Genomic DNA, 17,753 nt, shown 5'->3' with positions numbered 1-17,753 from the left:
GCAAGTTGCCTCAGTGTTGGGACCACAACTTTTCACATTATACATTAATGATGTAGGTGAAGGAACTGAGGGCATTCTGGCTAAGTATGCAGACAATACAAAGATAGTTAGAGGGACAAGTAGTATTGAGGAGGCAGGGAGGTTGCAAGATTTGGACAGGTTAGGAGTGTGGGCAAAGAAGTGGCAAATGGAATACAATGTGAGAAAGTGTGAGGTCATGCACTTTAGTAAGAAGAATAGAAGCAGGGACTATTTGCTAAATGGGGAGAAAACTCAGAAGACTGAAGTGCAAAGAGACTTGGGAGTTCTAGTCCAGGATTCCCTCAAGATAAACTTGCAGATTGAGTCAATAGTTCAGAATGCAAATACAATGATAGCATTTTTTTTAGAGGACTTGAATATAGAAGCAGGGATGTACTTCTGAGGCTCTATAAGGCTCTGGTGAGACCACATTTGGAGTACTATGCGCAGTTTTGGGGAAGGATATACTGGTCCTGGAGCGTGTTCAGAGGAGATTCATAAGAATGGTCCCAGGAATGAAAAGCTTAACATATGAGGAGTGTTTGAGGACTCTGGATCTATATTCGATTGAGTTTAAAAGGATGAGGAAGGATCTAATTGAAACTTACATAATAATGAATGGCCTGGGCTGGGTGGATGTTGGGAAGATGTTTCCATTGGTAGGAGAGACTAGGACCTGAGGACACAGCCTGAGAGTAAAGGGAAGACCTTTTAGAAGTGAGATAAGGGGTAACTTCTTCAGCCAGCGAGTGGTAAATCTATGGAATTCATTGCCACAGAAGGATGTGGAGGCCAGGTCTTTTAGTGTATTTAAGACGGAGAGAGATAGGTTCTTGATAGTCAAGGGGATCAAGGGTCACAGGGAGAAAATGGGAAAATGGGGTTGAAAAACTTAACCATGATGGGCTAATTTCTGCACCTATGTCTTATGGTCTTGTGCCAATAGTGTGGTGCTGGTAAAGCACAGCAAGTCAGGGCAGCATCCAAGGAGTGGGAGAATTGATGTTTTGGGCATAAGCACTCCATCATAAGCCGTTCTTATGGTCTTATGGTCCAAAATAGATGATGCCCTCGACTTATTGGGACGGTACCCTTGACTGAAAGCTGTCTTCCTTGGCCTAAGGACTAGTCTACTTAAACTCAGAGACATGGCTATTTGGTTGAAGCAAATGCACTATGTTTGCTGGCACATGTTGCAGGTGTGACGTTGATGTAGCATGGTAATGTTCAGTGAAATGCCCACCAAAAGTTTGATGACTGCTGACAACTACAACAAGCTGCCAGTTTTGTGTCTGTACTAAAAGACAAGGCAAGCCAGAAGTGTTGTTCGTCTTTAAGCTCTGGTTGAGGTGGTAAAGCGCAATAGTGGAAGGCAAAGAAGATTTGTTCTGAGAATCCAAAATAGGCACGAAGTGAGTGAGCACTAGAACAGCCCCAAGGTGCATCCTGGTGCAATATAGGCAATAACTGTTCTTGAAGGCTGAGATTTTGGGGACAGGTATCCAATATGGAGGCCTGCAAGATCAAGTGGTGACCTGGGGTCACCAGTTACCTGCTCTGACCTTGATGTTGAAAATTGCTGCTGTCCAGTTTCTCTGTGGCATATTGGAGAATCGGAAAATGCATATCAATGAGGTAAGAGTAAGTACTATTGGAACGGTCCTCAACATTCAGGTTTTCAAAACATAGATACTCATTTCTTTGTTAATTTGGAGTGCCTCTAATTTCAAGAGGAAAACAGTAAGATTAGACATCATAGATTTCTTATCATTGTTGAAAAGAAGTGCAATCTTCATCTGCAAAGGTCTTTGTTCCAGACATCTTGCTGACCTGTTGCTAAAAATACGCCTATGCTCAGTGTTATAATGTTAACAGTTCTCATATGTTAACAGTTCTCAAGAACTGTTACTAATGAGCAATAAATGGACCTAGTCAGCAATGCCCACATCCAATGAATGAATGGAAAACAATGAAAGAAAAGAACTCCTTCAATATACAATGCAATCCCAGCAACATTCCTTATATTTTGTCATTTTTCATTATTTTTGACTAATGGATCAAGAATAATTTGAGGATCTTAGAATAAAATATGTTAAATACTTATACATTAAAATAAATATCTAAACTTATAAAACATGCAAGATTTTGATGCTTGTCAACTAGATCAAGAGGAACAGACTGGAGAAATGGTACTTAATACATACTATTTCGTCAAAAGTGGGAGTCATCAGGACTTTCAATTTGTTGAAATAGTTTCACTCAGGTAAGAACATAAAGGGTTCAGTGCTTAAGAGCCCATAACTGGAACAGGTTCAATTGACAGCTTGACTGGCAAATTCCTTGGCACTGTGTGCAGGGTCAGAGCGCAAATGTTTGGCTCCCTGCTTAGTTGGGACATATGTCATTTTGAATAAACTAAAGCTTGTTAAAAAAGCTCAGCCTGCTAACAAGCAGAATGTGATGTGCTTTATTAATTTCTATATTTTGACACATTATTATTTTTCATACATTTTTGTAATAAAATCGGTATCCTTGTTTACAGTTGGCCTTACCTCAATGATTTGCCTTCAGGGATAGACTGAAGGGGACAACTCCATGATTAGAATATTCAGTTCATTAGAAAGGTTAGTGCAGTTTATTTGACTGTGGATTGCACAGTTGTATGAATAAATGTGAAGCAATAAAAGTACACTCCTAATTGTAGGGAATAAGAGATTCACTTAGAGATATCGAGGAAGTTGAATATGACAAAATCTAAATCAGACCTGAAACTTGCAGTACATGTATGCAATAACCACAGTTGCTGACTCTTGAAGTTAGAGGATTTGTGGCACTGTCATGTTCTGTACCTTTGAAGAAGGTGTTATGATCCCAGTGATGGAACCACTGGACAAGTCAGATCACAGAATGGCATCTGGCATGAATAATCACATGTTGTTTCTTTAGTTAGTGAACAGAGTGGCTAGCCACTGAGACATATTCACATGACTGCACATTTTCTTTAAAAACAGAACAGAAGTTTATTACACAAAAGAGAAAAAAAACAAGCTATCCTAATCTATATGACAGTTCAAATCATCTCAAAATACAAAACAAAGTTTCAGCCTATTTCCTGACACTACCCTTTACAGAGACTCAAACCTCGAGAAATTATGACCACTATCCAACTCCTTAGGGTTCTACTTAACTGATTTCTGACAGTTTATTTGCAATGGACTGTGAAGGAAGTTTAATGAGACCTTTCCAAATCTGCTGATATAAACATTTCCACAAATCTGAGAATCTAAGTTTTATCTGTTCTAATAGCCTGCTGATTTTGAACTAAATTCCTCTGATTTAACAGTTTCACAAACTAACCCTTCTGCTGCAGTAACATGTTCTCTGAACTATCCTGAATCGCTCTACTAGAAGAAAAACTAAACTTAATTCTAAACACAATACTGGTGTCTCTGAGATGAACTGAAAAGCTTGCTTCTTAACTGAATTCAAAAGATTTCTCATTCTAGATATTTCTTAATTGAAAACAAACCTCATGGCCTTATGTGTTTACTCTACGTGTTGTAAAGCCAACAGTATTTCCATTAACACAACAGGAGTTTGCAGTCATCTACTCTCTGAACTATACTGGATTCTGTTTCAGAATGACTTTCTGATCTTGTTTTTTATACAAAATGCTTCACAAAAGTAGCCAATGCCCATATGTCACTATTTTGAAATCCAAACACAGAAATACTGTATGAATATGTTATTTACATATCTGAGGATCTAAATTTTGAATTTAGGCAACAAGTATACATAGATTTTTATTTACCACAAAATGGTTTCTCGATTAAAACAAATACTATAAAATGGCCTGTGAACCTGTACCGCTGATTTGCAGAATTAAGCTGAAATTCAAAGATAAGAGGACAATGGAGTTTTCATAAAACGAATACTGACACATTAATTGACCATTCGAACCTTGAACTGATACGTGTCATGACAATTTACATAATTGGATATCTTTTCCAAAGAATACCATTGGATTAGCCTGTCTTCAATCATGTCACCATATTACAGTTGATTGGACTTTTCTTGTAATTAAGAACTCTTTCCTAGAAAATACCATTGGATTAATTTGCTGTATATCATGTCACCTTACTATATGTGATTGGTCTTTCTTGTAATTAAGGCTGTACTATTTCTTAAAAAAAACATAAATAATGTGTAATTTTCAAATGTAATTGTGCAACTTCACCACAGAACACAGAAGCCTTAATCTCTGTGTTGCTGGATAGAATTGCGTCAAGATACTTTAATTCAATAAACTAATGACCCTTGCTTTTTGAATAGTCCGTATTCGTTGATTCTTTTGACCGATCTTGAACCAAGAGGCCTCTCTTGAGGGGTCTTAGATCTTCATATCTATAAATTCTTCAAGGCAAATGGAATAAAACAATTCCATGTTTTGTATATTTATATCTGTGCAAAGACTAAAACATTGAGAGTTTGAACTAAGATTGATACTGTATTGCCAAGTAAGTCTTCTTAATATTGTATTGATCAAATTTTCATAGTTTTTGTATTGGGTGGTGAAATTCTTTCTTACCACTAATGAGAAAAGCTTATGAAAGAGATGAAATAAATACAAGAAATTAAAATATTCATTAAAATGTAACTGAATATTATAATTGTGGGGATTTTAATGACAAAAATATTTATATCTTTTTTTAACAAACCATTTATATGGTGCCATTTTAATGTACCCATTCCTTCTTTACAAGCTGCTGCTCTACAAGCCATTTGCCTCACCAAACTACCATTAATTAAGGGCATAATCACACATCATCTAAAATCTTTTGGGTTTCAAATAAGCCTGACCAAATAAAGGCTGCAAGGAGGAAGGTAGCCACACTGGAGCAAGGCAGAGTGAAAGTGAATGTGCCAATGATACAATGTATTAGAAATTACAACAGACCTGTCTGATTAAAATCAATTTGTTAGCAGATGTTTAGCATGGAGAGCGAACAAAAGTAACTGTGCTTCATTTGTAAATGTTTCACCACTGACCTTTCCAACAGAAAGCTGTGGGATCAACATTTTAAAAAATTAAACCAACAGTTAAAACAAAACAGAAACTGCAAGTGTGTGCCTAAATCAGAGTACTGTAAATTATCCCGTTTGTGCTCAGACAAGTTCAGACAAAGCCACAATGAAAAAGCATGGTGATATTCTGAATGCAACACAAAATGTCACAAAAAAATACCACGAGTTCACAAGTCCAAAAAACATCAAGTGTGAAAAAAAATGAGAAAGAAAATGTGACCAAAGACGGGGAACAACTCTATTTATGCTGAAATAAACAGTGAAATAAGCAGAAATATAGTCCATATTTTCTGATAGCCAGGTAATCATTTCTGCAGTAGAGATGGGAGTTGTGAATGAAAACCTTGCAGAATCTCTGATTTTGCAGATTCCAAGCAGATTGCCTGGGGAATTGAAGATGCCCCTGGGTATTTCCCCTACACTTAGAACCCTATAAAAGTATCCATTTAAATCAGACAATTCAGAGGGTTTCCTGTCACTCAGGAAAACTTAGACTATTAAAAAGCTATCTAACTCCTGAATAACTATTAAACTGACATCCCAACTTCCCACACACGTGCCCAATTAAACTTCCCCCTTACACCCCCAAAGCTCGACCCATCACTTTCCCCTCACAAGGAACAGGAACCCTTAACCACCAAACCCGGTTCCTACCTCTCGACACTGGACCTAAGATCCACTGCTGGACCTGAAATCTTCCCCCAAGAACTGACATCTCCTGGTCTCTTCCCCTCCTTAAAGGCATCTACTGTGTTAGTTTACGGATTATTAAAGCAATTTAGCAGTCAGAGGGAAGTAAACATAACATATATTGGTCTGCATGGAAAAGACCAAATCCAAATCTGATTTTAACGGTGGAGATAATAGTAAGAATGATGTTAGGTCATCCAAGGAAAAATAAACTGTACTGGGGTTGTTACAAAGAAAATTAATTATTATATAGAGAAAAAAAGTGATACTATGGGTAAAAGATTATTAATGTTTTTAAATGAAAGAATTAATGAAATGTTTATTTACATTCCAAAGACAGATACAAAAGCGTCACAGCTATTGGGATTAATCTGCACTAAAACAAAAAGAGAACAGAAGAAGCAATGTCAAATGCATAACAACGGGGCTATGATAATTGGGGTATAAGATCGATCCTCTGACAAAAATGATACACTGGTAAAATTTGTGTCAACCTTTCAGATTGCAATGCTTTACCTTTCCCTAAACAGCCAGCTGTATTTAAAAATTCAATGATAATAGGAGACATGGCAATCAATAAAATGGTGAATGTCGTTACCATGATGATGAACTCTGAAACAAAAACAAACTCTCAGCATGCAAGAGAATTTGTCAGCTGTAAATTCTCCAAGCAAGATGTTGATTTGGCACACAAAATTTATGCAAAGATGCAAAAATTTAATGCATCAAATGAGTAGCTGGAATAAGAACTTATAAGTTTAAAGAATTTAAAGTAACTTGAAAAACAAAGTGGGCGGCACGGTGGCACAGTGGTTAGCACTGCTGCCTCACAGCGCCAGAGACCTGGGTTCAATTCCTGTCTCAGGCGACTGACTGTGTGGAGTTTGCACGTTCTCCCCGTGTCTGCGTGGGTTTCCTCCGGGTGCTCCGGTTTCCTCCCACAGTCCAAAGATGTGCAGGTCAGGTGAATTGGCCATGCTAAATTGCCCGTAGTGTTAGGTAAGGGGTAAATGTAGGGGTATGGGTGGGTTGCGCTTCGGCGGGGTGGTGTGGACTTGTTGGGCCGAAGGACCTGTTTCCACACTGTAATGTAATCTAATCTAATATGGGAATTTAAATTGATCAACTATTGAATAAAATGACATTTAACAAAAATACATTAATGTTTAGACTGTTCTTTTACAAGTTAAGCAAACAAGCAAAAGAAGATCATGTTGCATTTGCTGAATAAGCCCATCTGCTGTCTATGATCTTACCTTTCTAGCTGTTAATCTCCAAAGTGAACATAGCCCCATCATTTTAAGTTTAATAAACTCCAAGTTTATTTCAATTGAATTTACTTCAGCATTGCTTATCAGTTATTTAACCATTTCCTAAAGTTCAAACTGTAATTCCTAAAACTAAAGCTACATCCTAAAACATATGAATAATGAACTAGTTATTCGCAACGATACTTTTCAACTTAACAAAATGTAGGGCTGAACCTTACCTTTTTTGATACATTGAGATTTTTAGAAAGTTTTTCACTTGAGACCTAGAGTGATTTCTCACCATGTTATTAAATACACCTCATTAACTACCTACACTGACCCATGGTGTTCCTCACATCCAATTCTATCTCCATCTTGTCACACATCATTTCTAGAACAATTCGCTACTCAGCGGATATTTGATGAAGTCCAACATCCCTTGAGCTGCACCATTTTTAAAGGCTGCTGTGCCCTGACAAATGTCAGCAATCCAGGGTTGCCCTTCAGCGACAACATAATGGCACAGCAAACACAAAACCACACTGCTTGCAGCACTCCTGAAACTCCCTAGCACATACAATCCCATTCTCTCAGGCTAGTCATAGCTTAATCACCATGCCATACTGTTTACCTGTCCTTAGCTACATCCCGTCTAAACACTCTCTTGAGGTCACTGCTACACTACCCCAATGCGAACTATAGACCCACACCTTGACATTGTGCAGTATGCGAACATTGCATACAGACAATTCCTGAGCTTTTGTTTACAGCCAGTGAGAGCAAACACAAACAAAATCAATAAAAACTGCAGTTCGCCTCAATCTGCAAATCAAATGCTGGCATCTTGACCAATGGGAATTTTACATTTCATTAAAGTAGGCTACACCCTGCTTTTATCCACTGATACTGGATATCAATTAGGTCCTATCTTGCTTGTAGCTCCTAATGCAGCAGAACTCTGTCATGGTCAAGGCGAGCTACCTCCTCTTCAATATTCCTGTCCTCCAACTCAGTAGATTGCTCCTGTTTCCCTTGCTCCTCAGCAACTACCACATTACCTAGTTGCCTGCTCTAATTGTGCACAGTACAGCAGTATGATGTGGCACACTGATGGACTGTATTGTAGACTCCCTGTAACAGTCTATGCAATAGAATCGCATCAGCAGCAGCCTCATTGTCTGCTCCACCACTGCTCTGGTCAAGATAATCACAAGACTGCACCTGTGTTCTACATCAATTAGGAGATTATGCAATGATGTCATGAACCATGGTCACGGTTGGCCAACCTTGTTCCCCAGTAACGAGCCTTGTAAGGCATCTAGACCCTCAAATGCACCAGGTATACAAAAGAGCTTTAGAATATAGGAGTTTTGGCAGCTGCCAGGATAATGGGCACACACTTCCTCCAGGAAGTGGTAATTGTAATCACAGATCACCTGCCAATTAATCAAATGTAACTCTTTCCTGTACATGAATTCTGCAGCATTGTGTTCAGGCTCTCTCAGTGCCAAGTATGGTACCCTTCACCTGGAGGAAGTCAGCTATACTTCTGAATACTAGTTGCTGAATTGCAGCACTGAACTCATCAGCAGAAAACAACATGTATCAGGGTTATGTTGCAAAGATGCATTGGTAACTGCCCTGATGTATTTGTGGGTGCATGACTGACAGATCCCATAAAAGTTACTCATTCCTACCTGGAAAGACCTATGGTATAGAATTTCAAAGCAGCTATAACTGTCACAGCCAGTGGAACAGTCTGACCTCCCACTCCTGAAGCCCTCAGGTCTTGCTGAAACATCCCCACAGTTCCCTCACAGTGTCCCAGGACATATAGAATTTGTGTCAATGTTGCTCCTTGCTTATCCCTATAAAATGGCGTAAGGGTGAGAAAGCTCTGGTTCTATCATGACGCACCCTATTGGTGCTCACCTCTGCTTGAGCTGTGTGTTCCTCAGCCTCAGTGATAACTTGCTGCTGTTCCTAGGCTTGCTATTGGCTGTCATCCTGCATCCACCTTCAGGACAGATCTTAGAACAGTAAGTGGTGGCATGCCATGCAGTTGAGAGCTGTACATACTACTCCATATAGCAAGACATGCTGCATCCCAATAATAAGGGCCATGTCTCTATCATTCATTCAGCTTCAGCCTCAGCATGGGCACCAACTTGATGAAGGTGCTGTGCTAGCTGAGGGTCCAACACATTACATCAAAGAAGGAGTCCTGCTCTCCTTGTCAGTCCCCCCACTGACAGTACATTGTTATTGCTAATGTTGCAAGTCATACTATTTTCTATTTCCCAAACTGCAGTCGGAAATATCCCCTGACCGTGAACAATCCATGTAGATGACAGACCATGGCAAAGTCTCTGGACAGGGTGTAGACTGTGCCCATGATTGAAAATACAGTCACCTCCCTGACAGACAATAGCCTTCATTGATTGGACTGATGACTAGCAACCTTCCAGTTTCCAAGATGATCATTTGGCTGAATACATGCACACCACATAGGCAGCTGGCACCTTTTGGAGGTATTAGATTGACATCTTGGTGTGCCATTGATAAAGATGACACACCCCCCCCAACCCCAAACCCCCACCAACTCCCAGACATGTCTTCAATGACAAGCAGCCTGAACACATGTTTGCATAAAACAGCACATTAATACTGCAGCACAGAGAGCCTTTAGGTTTTGGATGAAATGCCAATATATTAAAAGGCAGGCAACACAAGACAAGGCATGGATTTTGCAAGCATGTAGATAGATGCTATGTGAGCACGCGCTAAGAACAGCCACAAGATGCAGCCTGGTCAAATCCTGGATCCCTGTCCCTGCCCACAGGGTGTTTTTGCAGCAGCCTTTCAATGTTAGTCTCCCAGTGCTATGCAATGTAAGTCTGTGCATACCGCCTGCAAATGGATCAGAGAAGTGCGGTGAGGGACTGGCAAATGTCAGATGCCAATATCTGTGGCTCGAGTTGCACATTTGGTGTGTGCCCAAGGATCAAGTCCTCAGATGTCATTTGGTGCTGAACAACATGGAGGCTCCTCACAGTCAGGTGCCCTCTCAAGTACCAGGCACCCACTCTGACTTAGATAATGAGAATTCCTGATGTACAGCTTGTTCAGTACATTTGATAAATAGCAAGCTGAATATTAATGAGGCGAGTTGCAGCACTAATAAGGCGTTTAACAAGCTATAATCCCCTTTAATTGACAACATGCCACTGCAACACTGCTCAGCAAATGAATAAAACACAGCAAGTTAAATCCTGGCATTGAGATAGGCTTCTCAAGTAAAAACAAAGAATTGTGGATGCTGGACATTTGAAACTAAAACAGAAATTGTTGGAGAAACTCTGCAGGTCTGGTAGCACTAGGTGTTTTTATTTGAGATAGGCCTTACTGGAATTCGTACACAATTCTGCCACAATCTTGCCTTAGCCCACTTCACTCAGACCCTTTTAAGATTCCACACATAGCAGCACTGCTATAGCACTACAAATTAAGAATGTGAAATGTTAGACTTTGATCAACAGTGTTATCTGCAAGTAAATAAAGTATCATTTATAGGTAACATACAAAAATATTCAAAGCTCATGTACATCCAGATTAAAAACCTTCTTACAATGGTTTAAGTCAAAAAGGTTATCAAAAATCTGAAATTCAAAGGAGGCTTCACATTTACAGGAATGCCAACCATGTTTTTGTATGATTCTAAATGTTCAATTAGCTGATTCTGTTGTTTAGTAACCAAGTAGTTCAACTGTCTAATTTGCCCTTGTTGAGTCTTCTGACCAAGAAATAAATGAATCTGAAATTGATTAATTAAGTTATTTTCATTAATATTTCAGCATTGTGGAGCACATTGACCTTAACGCTGCTAATCTGCATAGATCAATAATCCAGGAGAAGTGTGCTTGGTCCTGACCAGTTCAAATGTGCAGTTTTGTTTTACTGAACTGTAATACATTTCCCTCCTTGAAATCAATGAATCAGTTGTTGAACAGGAAGTGGGAATTATTACAGTGGTAAAATACATAAATTTCAGTTGATTTTGCATGGCATTCTTCTTGGGTATTTTGAAATAATATAAACAGAGTAGCCCATAGCAACTGACAAATCTAAGAAGTGTTGCTCATAGGTTGCCTGAATTGATTAAGCCCAGTCTTTCTGTTTAATTAAAAATTCTGTTTTTTTCAACTTACTTATTTATGCCTACAATTGGTTTTGAAGTGAGTTATTACATTTTTTTAAAATGATATCAGTGGTAATATTTACAGTGAAATGAAGGCAAGAGCCATTAAGCTGAACTGAAGGAAGTAGTCTGATGGTGAATGAGAATACTTATTTGTTCTTGTGTGCGATTTAGCAGATGTAAAGATTTATGTGGAATTTACAATCTGTGAACTGGTTAGATGCTTGCTGGTATGACTAACTAAGTGGAGAAACTGTTACATGCAGCTGTGAACTGATGTCATAACTCAAGCATGAGTACGTCCGGAACTTGCTCAAACTCAATTCGTCCATGCTGACATTATATTGATTTTATAAGACTACATAAAATTAAAGTAGATTGTCAATGTGCTGAATTACACTCAGGGCAATGTAATCTATATAAATGTACTCTAGCTAGTCCATTTGTCTGATGTAGTGCATTTTTAAATTGTCAAATGGTATTTTCTGAGCACGTCGTTATAGCAGAAAGTCCCAAAGTACTGAACATTTTATATACAGGCCACCAACAACAAAGATCAGTAAATTATTATAAAAACCAGCAGCAAAACAGATTCAATGTCACTACATAAGAACCATCTCTCAGATTAAGAACAAATAAGGCAAACGTGCTGCATAATATTTACTTTAAAGGCCATTTTACAAGTTGCCAATCTAGATCAAAAAACACACTTTTAATAATTTTTAATTAACAAAGACAAATTGATAAGTATAGTGGGGTAAAATTTAATTACTTGTTATGCTCATGCTAGCCAGCTGGTGAAGGCAGAAGCCAAAGCCAATTTTAGCTCAGCAAAAATTTATTCACATATTCTTTTACTTACAAGCATATATCTCCTGACTCTATTCCAATTCTTTTTCAGGAGGGGCTGAATCTTCTGGTTAGTCATAAACTGACTGACTTTAAATAAGACTGTCCTGCAGTGATGCTATGCTACAGATGGTCTTGAAAAACAGAGAGCGAAACTTCTGTCTCTCACTGGATACACATCCCACACTTGACAGCGGCCACAGGTTTTACAGTTCCTGCAGTGCCAAGATGAAGACCAATCTCAACTGAATCCACCTAAGTCCCATGTCTTTCAGGTGGTGAGGGTAAGGCAACCTGGGGTGGAGGGGAATGTGGTTGATTGTTGATAATGGTGGAGGAGATAGATTTTGTAGGCTGGGCTGGAAGGCACAAAGGCAAGGGGTTATAATCTTAGGTGGGGACCCCCAAAATGCATTATAACTCTGTAGGATATAGTCCCCTTATTTCCTGCCCTTTCACAACCTTCCTTCCACCTTCCACTGTATAGGGCATTATGACAACAGAGGCATATTTGAGCCCGATAAATGGCCATTAATGTGCCATTTATGGGCCTCACAAGGGCTAAGGATGAGCAGCCTAGTAAGTGCCTTACTTCCCCCACCCAATATGGGGATTGGATCAAGAATGGGCGGGTAAGTATTGAACTAGTCACCTACCGTATGTTTTGTAATCCTCCACTGAAAACACACTGCAGGGGGTGTTACAATCCAGCCCCAAAGTGACTCTTTACATGTGCTTCAATAACCAATCAACACCCTTTCAGTTGTAAGTACTGAATCTTAACTGACAATTTAACATGACTGACTCCTATTTTTAATCTGAAACATCAAGGGATACAGGAACAGTGCAACATAATGGTATCCAAGTAAAGATCACACATGATCTGACTGAATGGTGAAGCGGTCTCAAATGACTAGATAGCTTTTTTCTGCTCCTATTTATTATCTTCTTAAAACAGCCAGAAAATGTTGACATTTTTGTATGTTTGTGCAGTTTTTAGTATGTTCACCAGTCGTCAAATACTTGTCAGTCCTTATCTGTAAGGAGAAAGTGAGGACGAAGGGCTTATGTCCAAAACATCGATTCTCCTGCTCCTCGGATGCTGCCTGACCTGCTTTCCCACCAACTCACTCTCAACTCCTATGCTGTAAAGAGCAAGATCTGGAAAATATTCAAGCTTATGCTCAGAAGTGACAAGTAATACTCATGCCACAGAATTTCCAGGTAATAGCTACCTGAAACAAGAATCTAACCATTTCCCCATGACCTTCAATGGCATTACCATCACTGAATCACCTACTCAACATATTTGAGATTACGATCAACCATAGACTGTCCATGAAAAACCATAAAAATTATTTGACCATTCAAACAGCCCAGAAGTTGGGAATTCTGAGATGGGTAATGTACCTTCTGATTCATTGAAGCCAGCCTTCCATCTACAAGTCACAATTGGGGCAATAATGGGATACTCCCTAACTGTCTGGACGAACATGGCTCCAACGTCACTCAAGAAGTTTGACACCATCCAGACAAAGTAGTTGTCTTGAATAGCACTCCACTGACCAACTTAAATATTCACTCACTTCACCACTGGTACACACATAGGCACCACTGTGTACCATCTACAATATGACTTGCAGCAAAAGGAAATTGACAGTTGAAGAAAGTTTGATATTTATTCTGAGGTATCAGGTAAAGGTCAAACAGCTTTGTCACACAGATGGAAAAGTCTTTATGGATGGTTACATATAAGGCTAAAGTGAAGCTAGTTGATACAAGTTTTGAAAAGCAACTGGGTGATAAATGTTAAAATGGACTCCCCCACAACTGGAAAAGTAATTATAAAAATCCTTTTAGCTTTTTTGGTCACAGGTTCGTGAAGCTGTAGATTAATCAAAATAAACAGCCCATTTTTGAACTGGAAACCTTTAAAAGGGACCACCCAAAGAGACAATACATACATAAGTAAAATATGGAAATTTTAAAAATACATCAATGGTTGAATGATATTTCTGTGTTATGATATTTTTGGAAAAAATCTGTTTTGTTGAAAACAGGTTGTGTTCACATAAAAGCACGTTTTCTTGTATATGTTATATATCCAATTAAAGAAAAATGCTCAGGCATCTTTGTGATGCATGTTGATTATTTCACATGTGTGGTATTGTGGAATTTTAAAGATGTTTATTTCATATACTACTTGAAATAATGGGTGGCACAGTGGCTCAGTGCTTCATAGCACCAGGGACCCTCAGGGGACTGTGTAGAGTTTGCATTTTCTCCCCGTATTTGTGGGGCTTCCTCTGGGTGCTCAGGTTTCCTCCCACATTCCAAAGATATACAGATAGGTGGATTGGAATGGGAAATGCAGGGTTACAGGATAGGATAGAGTGGGTGGGTCTGGATGGGAATGCTCTTCAGAGGGACGGTGTGGATGCGATGGGCCAAATGGCCCTTATGCACACTGTAGGGATTCCATGATAATTTAAACTGAATTTAAAATTGGGAATCAGTTTGTTGGCTTTTTAAATACATGCTTAAATAGTGAGTAAAGAAGGCCTGGAATGACTTTAAATTTAACAGCTCTTCTAACAGAGTGTTACTTCATCGCAATTAATCATATCAGCTAACCACAGAATAACAATTGCCCAATCTCTGAATAGCTGCAGACCAGCCATTTGACCAGAGATACATCTTGGACTCTGTGGATGACCCAATGCACTTAATCTATAGGATTTGCCCAGGACGTTTGAGTATCTGATGGGCACATTCCTCAATTAAGACCCTGCAAAAAAGTCCCCATCTCTGAGTTAGACTCTGAAACTTATTTACTTACCTTGATGGATACCCAAAGAAATGGTAGATTAATTCTAGTCTAACTCCTAGTAACTATACAACTAGATAACTACATACGAAGTCCCCAAACACTGACTACCATTGAGACTCCCTCCTCCTGACCTCACAACCCCTTTGACTCCCCCTTTTGTCCACCCCAGGTACCCTCTTAACCCCTTGAATCCCAATCTGACATTTCAAACTCACCCTGCTCTTTTTTCCCTGACTTCCCACTGACCTCCTGACTCACTCCCCTGACACCCCCAAAAAGATCCACATAGCTGCCAGCTTCCTCAACAATCACCTCACACACCTGCCAACCAAACAGCCTGCTATTCTAGCCTTCTGCTTCTCTGCCCATCTACCAGTTCATCCATTTGTCATCCTACCCACTTAATGCCCCACCTACCTACTCCGAACATTAGCCACTCCATACTGTATCCATGCAAACCAATGTAGCTGCCATTATTCTACCAGCCACCACTTGATCCACTTTTCATCTTGCCACTCTACCCAGCTGCCACCCTTCCTTACCCACTTCCTCAACCAACTTAACTCCTTAGCAACATTCACCCATCCCACTCACTTACAGATTGAATACTGACATATTCACCCACCCACACTCATTCAGTAATATCCGAAAAAGCTGTTTAAATGTCATAAAGCTTTTCAGTGTGTTGAAGTGTGAACACTTACCTGGATATACCAGCTAGTGCTATGAAAATGGGCTGTAGATTGTCTTCCTCTTATTAATTCAGTGCTGTGAAGAAGCTTTTGATGGAACATTTCTGAAGATGCCAGCATCAGAAGTCCACGGCAGAAATGGAAAGCAGGTTGTCACACAAAGAAGGCTGGAGTGGAAGGGCAATCCAATAGTGGTTGTTATTCCTTAAAAGGTGGAACAAAGCAATTGCAAGGGATGACTGGGCACTTGAACTGATTGTACACATGGGCGAGACCAGGGACTACTTTTGATGTTCTGGAGTTAAGTATGACAATGAAACACCCTAAAGTAATGATGCTTCATACACTAATATTCCTGATTGTTATTCTAATGCAGCTAATTTCATAACATATCTTGAGTATGAGAATAGGAAATGCCATCCCTTCGAGTAGGAAGTTAAGAAAACTGAAAAAAAAGTTTGCTAAACATATGCTGCAGTCAGTAAGGGAAAGGATATTGGGTTTTACTTGTCAAAGATTTTAAATTAGATTTTGCATAATGGCCAAGCTGAAGGTAGTATGTGCATTGAATGTTGTATAAATAATCATTCATGATGCAGTAATGCACCCGCAACAAAAATTGTAACTGAGAAAATGCTACAAATTGAATTTTTAGACTTGAATACAATGTTGGTAAGAATGGAATCTCTAAAATTAAATAGGTGGACGCAAATCATCAACTATCTGATTGCTTTGCAAAAAGAAATGTGCACATGAAGAAATTGTTAGGAACAGCGGAGGAGATGTGTCTTACATTGTGAGTTTTTACAGCATATAGAAGCCTGATTTAATTTGTTTTGACATTTTAGTTGTAGCATAAAAGTCTACTTTGTTTTATTTAAAAGAAATAAGGGAATCTATTAATTATACATTAATTGTCTTTAATTGCAGGCAGATGGTGGGCATTAATCGGGATCCACTTGAGTTTCTATAAAAGGAATAGATTGAATATGTGATTGTTAGGCTAGAAGGTGTTTGTAATGTATATCTTGGTAAATGAAAGCTAATAAATGCTTGTAAAGATTGGCTCTCACTCTATTCTTCAATGTTTAGTTTTCTGGATTAGAACATGTAGTATGTGATCCTGGCATCAAGAACTCAATATTAAACACTGATCTTTGGCTTTTGAGCTGTGAACAAATATTTGGTCAGCATTTATTTGTACTAATGTTGTTCTGCATATTGACATTTATTACTATATACCAAACCACAAAATGCAATAATAAATACTTTATTTAAAACCGGAAATATCATGTTAAGCAAAGCTTACATGTGGAAATAGAAAACTGGAGCAGATACCATAAACCATTTGCCTCCATTGGTTAGAGCCATATCTAGCAGAAAGAAGGTCGGTCATGTTTGTTACAGGCCAATCATTGCTGCTCCAAGACTACAGGTGTTCCTCAAGATAGTTTCCTAAGCCCAACCATCTTCAATTGTTGTATCACTGCCTAGTCTTCTAATATTAGGTCAGAAGTGTGGATGTCCACTGAGTCTTCAGTTCCATTCACAGTCCCTCAGTTAATGAAGCAATCCATGCTTTCTGATCAATAATCTGATCTGAACAATAATCAAGCTTGGGACAATAAATGGCAAATTACATTTTGCCATACAAGTGCAAGGTAACAATCATCTCCAACAAAATACTGTCTCAATACATCCTTCTGGCATTACTATCTTCAGCTCTCCAACTATCAGCATCACGGAGCTCACCACTGATTAGCAGTCTAACTGAACTGGTCATATAAATTCTGTGGCTGCAAAAGCAGGTCAGAGTCAGTGTGTTCTTCATAGAATCATAGAATCTCTACAGTGTGGAAACAGGCCCTTTGGCCCAACAAGTCCACACCGACTCTCCGAAGAGTAACCCACCCAGGCCCATTCCCCTACTCTACATGTACCCCTGACTAACGTACCTAACCTATATATCCCTGAACACAATGGACAATTTAGCATGGCCAATTCGCCTAACTGCACATCTCTGGACTGTGGGAGGAAATCAGAGCACCCAGAGGAAACCCATGCAAACATGGGGAGAATGTTGAAACTCCACACAGACAGTTGCCTGAGGCTAGAATCGAACTCGGGTCCCTGGCACT

General features: G+C 39.2%; 1 protein-coding gene and 1 long non-coding RNA gene across 9 annotated transcripts in view; one reads left to right on the top strand and one right to left on the bottom strand.

The window, feature by feature from the left end:
- LOC122560130 overlaps positions 1-13,461 on the top strand; it is a 107,499-nt gene extending 94,038 nt beyond the window's left edge. For all 3 annotated transcript variants that reach the window (XR_006314651.1, XR_006314653.1, XR_006314650.1), the window contains 2 exons: positions 12,146-12,377; positions 13,087-13,461. This is a non-coding gene — a long non-coding RNA (uncharacterized LOC122560130). The remainder of the gene's footprint in view (positions 1-12,145; positions 12,378-13,086) is intronic.
- znf512b (zinc finger protein 512B) overlaps positions 1-17,753 on the bottom strand; it is a 99,195-nt gene that overhangs the window by 55,473 nt on the left and 25,969 nt on the right. The gene's annotated exons all lie outside the window — the stretch shown is intronic.

The sequence above is a fragment of the Chiloscyllium plagiosum genome, chromosome 20, assembly GCF_004010195.1.
Source record: "Chiloscyllium plagiosum isolate BGI_BamShark_2017 chromosome 20, ASM401019v2, whole genome shotgun sequence".
Taxonomy (NCBI): domain Eukaryota; kingdom Metazoa; phylum Chordata; class Chondrichthyes; order Orectolobiformes; family Hemiscylliidae; genus Chiloscyllium; species Chiloscyllium plagiosum.
Note: the sequence above shows the minus strand (reverse complement) of the source record. Positions and strands in the feature narration are given on the sequence as shown.